This window comes from Schistocerca serialis, chromosome 3 (genome assembly GCF_023864345.2).
Source record: "Schistocerca serialis cubense isolate TAMUIC-IGC-003099 chromosome 3, iqSchSeri2.2, whole genome shotgun sequence".
Lineage (NCBI taxonomy): Eukaryota > Metazoa > Arthropoda > Insecta > Orthoptera > Acrididae > Schistocerca > Schistocerca serialis.
This window is the reverse complement of record NC_064640.1, coordinates 738,358,221-738,364,768: the sequence shown is the minus strand read 5'-3', so window position 1 is coordinate 738,364,768 and position 6,548 is coordinate 738,358,221.

The window sequence follows — 6,548 nt, the reverse complement described above, 5'->3', positions numbered from 1 at the left end:
CATATTGCTTGGGTTACATCTCTTAGTAATGAGAGGGCACTTACTGTCTACTGTATTTTGTATATTTGATATGAAACATGTAAATAACTTCGAATATTGCAGAATGTACTTATTTTAAATGAGTAATAAATTGCCAGAAGGCACTACAACAAATGTTAAGATGAAAAAAGTATTACAATGTGCCAACATACGAATGTACTCCCCTGAACTCAGTAAATGCGCCTTTCTGACTACATGACCACAATGATCACATAAAGTTCTGTGCATCACTTTCATTTATCTTAGAATCTACTAAGCAGTTTTACTGCTGAGGGGTCATTAGCTGATAATTAATTGTAACAAATTTGATGCTGCCTTGAAGTGGCATACCACAGCAACATGTAAGTTATAATACAGAGCCCAGGAAATGCGATGAATCCAAAGGTATGGCTCAAAGGTAGTAAGAGAGTGGCATCACATGACCACTTTCTGATTTCAGGTGAACACCAGGCACACAACGTGACACTTTCACATTTTACTCACTCTTCTTCCAGTGAATGTCCTTGTAAAACTTAAATATCAAACAACATTATACTGTCAACTACTCAAAATGGAATTCTAATGCTTTCTCTCATCATAAATAGGAACAAGTCACATTTTAGTTCCTAAGGCATTACTGATAATGATATTAATAATTTGTGACAGAGTAATAAGTTCCATTCAGTACACCAAATACCTGTGTGGCTGAAAATCACTGACAGCAGGTGCACACACACTGTGTGTCTATCAACTGTCAATAAACTTTAAGGTTTCAAAAACTGTGTACCAAAGTTGATTTCCTTCTGATTCCTTCTTACTATCAGGAAGTGATAGATGCCATCTTCGCTTTATATACTCACCTGCCAGGATAAGGCAGTCAGTACCTGGACACACTGAAGGAGGCAACAGGGAAGACTGTGTTTACTGAAACGTTTAGTATTCTTTGAATTACTGATTCTGATGAGGCAGTTAAGAAGCCTGAAAATCAGAAATTTCAAAAAACCTTAAACATTTTCACACTATTTCCATAAAATTTTAACATTTTTGTTCAGATTTATTATTTAACTCCTGACTAACATAACGTAGTTATATATCTTTAACATAGAGGGTACAAGATTGTCCAAAAATTAAGTAAAAGCAAACAGTAGTTATTCATATATTCCTGCGCATTTCAGGATTATTCATTTGACATCCTGATGGTACCTTGGTCTGTTCTGCACCACGTTAGCTTGTCACCAGTGTACCTGTGTTTCCATGTTAGAAAAAAATGCATGATTTACAGTATTCAGAAATGCCACTCATATGTCACACTGAAAACTGCAGCATTGACAGCATCTACACCAACCACACCCGTCATGCCACTCTCAGCTACATGATAGACAGCTCTTTTGAACCTTCTAGCAATGCGGCACTGAGATGAGCACGATCTCAATATCTTAACGTTCTCAATTTTGTGGCATCACACAAACACACCACCAGAGGATGAGAAATTAACAAGAGCATACTCAGTGTCCACTATCAAATACATAGACATGAATCAATGACAAATTTCTGAGAACATATATTCCAATACTTTGCAGACTAAATATCATGTCCACCTAGACATTATTCTTCGAGATGATACAGGCAATAACATTTTACAAATCAGAGGCCATATGGGGGATTGTCAACAGTTGCTGTTCATTGAATAAATGAAGTCTATTTCAGTGCAAGGAATTCAGCAAGTGAAAATACTATTGGAATCGAAAGATTTGATAGTGGTAACTGAAGTACCCCCTACTACACCCTATCACATGGTTGCTTGATTACTCGTGTTTATCGTCCATGTTTACAGACATTATTGCTATTGAACAAGCAAATCAGACAACACTAAAAACATTATTAATTTACTGAAATTTAATTCCTGTCAAAATTCCTAGAACATGTTTTATAACACTGCTCAGTCTAACTGGCACTTCCTCCTACAGCTTGTTCTTAAAACGTCTGAAAAATCAGAACACATACATTGACCCATTGAGAGTTGTCACAGTATTTAAGATTTGCAGTTATATTTCAAACAAAACTAAACTGGAATTGAATCAGAAGCACTCCCTACCATACAGCATTGAGCTATTGTGTGTAGTGGAAATATATGTTTCCAGTATTCTTTAATGTGAATAGCCAAAGCCAAGGAAATCATAAACAAGCCGATCTCAAACTATTTAAATCAAGAACCTGCTTACAGGACTAACTGTCCAGCTTATGAGAGCATACATTCCAAGAATAGTTGGACAAGTATTTATATCCTGCAATATGTGGGTCCCCATACCCTGATGGAAAAATTAGGATGCATACACAGTTTAGTGCAGTGGTTCTTCCCACACATCTGTTGCAGCTGCATGATATTGCTGTTTACCTCCATCCCTCAAAGCCAAGCATATATTTTCTGTACAGTACTAACTCTCCAGATTATGAGAGTATACATTCCAAAAATATGTGGGTGAATTATTGCATCCTCCAGTATGTTGCTCCATGAAGCAACCATGATGAAAAAATCAAGAGCTCATGAGGTGTTTATTCAACAGTAGTTCTTCCAAGAAATCATTCACAATTGCATCACTTTCTGGGTAATACATTCTGCAAATAGGTTTGCAGAGCACTCTTGTGAATCTCTAAGGTTAATTGACATTATTAATCATTAAGTACATAGCTTGGACAGCCTCAAAGTGCATTATCAATTAAATAATCATGAATTATTAACCACATAGGAAATAAATCTCACAACCTCAAAGTATATTTTCAGTTTAATGAAAATGACTTACAGACAAAATTGTAAATCCATACACTCCAACATTGGTTAGGAAAAATATCACTCACTCCTACATATTACTCCTCAAAGTGCTAAACACATAAACATCTATACATTTAGAGCCCATCAGGACAATTATCAACTATTGTCTTCCCATGTGTTATTTGTGGTTTTATCAGGAATAAATGGAGCTGGTTGAAGAACCAAGAGACTTCTCTGCACAAAACATAAATTTCGCATGTGGAGTATTGGTGAAGGAGACATAGGGTGGTTTGCTGAGTACACATGTAGATCTCTTATGTTCATCAAAATTATTAAAAATCAGGCATGTGACAACCTTGCAGTCCATTATCAAATAAATGAACATGAATCACTGACTGTATTGTGAGAGCATACATCCTAAGATTTTGCAGGCAATACATTACTTCCACCTACAAAGTACCCTTTTAGAGGATACAGGCAATAACATTAGCCAAATTAGAGACCATATGGAGGATGGTCAACAACTGCCTTTCACTGAATAAATTTAGCTTGTTTTGGATACAGAAGATCTATCCAGTACACAGTATTTATCTGGCATGTGATGTATAGACATATTTTTCTAACTGTCTTTAAAAGAGGTAATCATTAACAAGATCAGATAATCTCAAAGACAAATAATTATTTATCAAATGTGACCAACAGTCAAAAACATGAGAGAATATGTTTCTAGTATAACTGGTCATATTATGACATACAACAAAACATGAGTCCACTATAATACCATGAAGGAAAAATGAGAGATCATAAGGAGTTTTATCAACAGTGTTTCTTCACAGATATTCTTTGAGTGTCAGCAGGAATGGGAGGAAATTAATGCTTACCAAAGTGCAACCACCACACACCGTAGGGTGATTTGCTGAGTACTCATGTTACTGTTTATTGTTACTCATGTTAATCTTTAATATTTATAATCCTTATTCCACCTAACAAGTACATTTCATCAGAAGAATCATCAACATATCTCATTATATGCACTATTTTTGACTTTATCTAGAAAAAAGGAAATGTGGTGTGAATCAGAAGGACTCTACACCACACAGAATTATGCAGTCATACTGAGTGTAGATGTTTGTGTTTTAATGTTCTTTAACTTAAGGAATCATAAAAGGAGAAATCAGATGGATTCTAAGTCCAGTATCACTTTACTGTACATGACTAACTGCTTTGATTCATAGAGCACACCTTCGAAGGAAGTATGGACAAACTACTACTTCATCCAATGCAATGGTCCTCAAAATTAACATAATTAAAAAATCAGGTTGCATAAGGAGTTTCATTGACAGTGTTTCTTCACACATACCATTTTCTAATGCAATTTGAAATTGGAGGATATAATAATGGTACCTGAAGTACCCTAAACTACGTACTGTCACATATTTGCCTCACTAGTCATATTCATCTCTCATGCTTAGAAACATTATTACCATCGAACACATAAATCTGGTAACTATGTAAATCCTTATCAAATTACTGAAACTTATTTCCCGTGAAAATTCCTAAAACATATTTTATAACACTGCTCAGACAAACTGGTACTTCTTCCTACAGCTTGATCTTAAAGGGGACAAAGACAAAAACATCTAATATCCATTCTGAGACTGGACAAGCTGATTCTTCCTTCTTCCTACAAAGTGCTCTTACAGTGGTACAGACAAAATCTTCATAACAATTAGAGCTAATAACGAGTATCATGGACAGTTGTCCTCAAATGTATTATTTATATGGAATAAATGGAATTGGTTCAGAAACACAGTATTCAACTGGCATGTGGAGTAGAGATGTATATTTTATATCTTTTTTTAAAAGATGTAATCATAACAAAGTAGATGATATTCTCTTAAATCAGCACCTATTTACAAGATAACTGCCAGCTTCTGAGAGTATACATTCCATGAATAGTTGGAAAAGTACTTATATACTGCAATATGTAGGTCCCCGTACCATGATGGAGAAACCAGAGGGTGTACACTGTTTAATTCACAATGGTTCTTGCCACACATCAGTTGCTGCTGCATGATTGTGCTGTTTGGTTCCCTCCCTCAAATAAACCAAGCAATCACAGCTGTAACAGGGATGGGCTCAGATGATATATACACTTGACAATACAATGTAAGGTGTTTTTCTCTGTACTCTTGCATGCCTTAAATAATCATCAAACTTAACAATCACATAGATAGTACTTGAGACAGCTTCAAACTCCATTATCAGCCTACTGATCATGATTTACTGTCAAAATTGTGAGCATAAATCATGTGATACATCACAACATCTCTCTCTTCTTGCAACACAGCATGGAGTAAAAGTAATGACAGGAATATGTAACAAATTAGAGGTCATAATGAGGATTGCCAGCAATAGTCTGACCATCTTTCATTCATGATTTGTTGTAGAAAGAAAGGAAATGGTTGTGGAATAAGAAATACTCTCCACCACTCACCATTAACGTTGCATGTGGAGTATAGACATCTTTAAACTTTTGCTTCACAGAAACAACCATACACAGAGGCGTAATAAAGTATCAGAGTCAAGTATCTCATAATCATATATGACTATCTGTCGAGGCTATGACAGTACATATTCTGAGAACAGGAGGGGAAGTTACTATATCCAAGGATTTATGAGTCAATGAAATTACCATAATGAAAAACTCATGGGTACTAATGAGTTTAACTAAAACACCACTTTAATTTTTTTATGTTCATAAACATAATTAAACAGGAAGCAGTAGATTTTACAAACTCAAATCCCAATATCAATTAAATGACATGATTTACTAATGATATTCTGAGAACACATATTCAGATATAGTTCTAGCAGTTTATTACTTCATCATACAGTGCTCCTCAAAGTGATAATGTTAGAACATTTGACAAGTAACAAGTTTTCATTAATATTACTTACTACTGACTTCCTAAACAGCATTCATGATTGGATCTGAAATAAAAGGAAATAATTGTATAACCAGAAATACTCTGCATCATACAGTATGAAAGTGGCTTATGGAGAATAGGTGTACATTAAATAGTTTTCAGCAGCAGTGACTGACAAATAAGGAAATCCAGTGGTCTCAAATTCAAGCATCTGTTTACCTCACTTGACAAACTCTCTATATTAGGACAGCATATCTTCCTAAAGTAACTTGGCATATTATTACGTCATCCAATAAATATACCCATAAAATTACTATAAGAGAAAAAAAAGACATTTTAGGGGAATGAGTCATTAGTGGTCCTCTTCAAGCTCTATCCACAAATGTAACATGGATGGGAGGATTCAATATTTGTACCAAAAGTACCCTTCATTCCTCCTAGTACACACTCTAAGGTGGTGTTTGGAGCTCCCAAGTAAGTCTTAACTGTTCATCAACATTGTTAAATTTGAAGCAAGTGTATATAATAACATCGAAGCTCATTACAGTGATCTCCAATTCATAACTTTTATTTCTGAGAGCACGGTTCTTCAATGATCTGTATTTAATGCATACTGAATTCAAAAATGTATCTCACATTGATGAGTGAGGTATGTGTCTTCACACGCTCAATATTTAAGAAACAGCATATTAGGTACATGAGCCACATAATTATTTGCAATTTTTAAAAAGGAGTGTCACAAAGCTATCTCGTTTTCACATCATGTAACTACCTGAAATATATGATATACAAATCAATGTAGTTAACAACAATGAAAAACTACTTCTGAT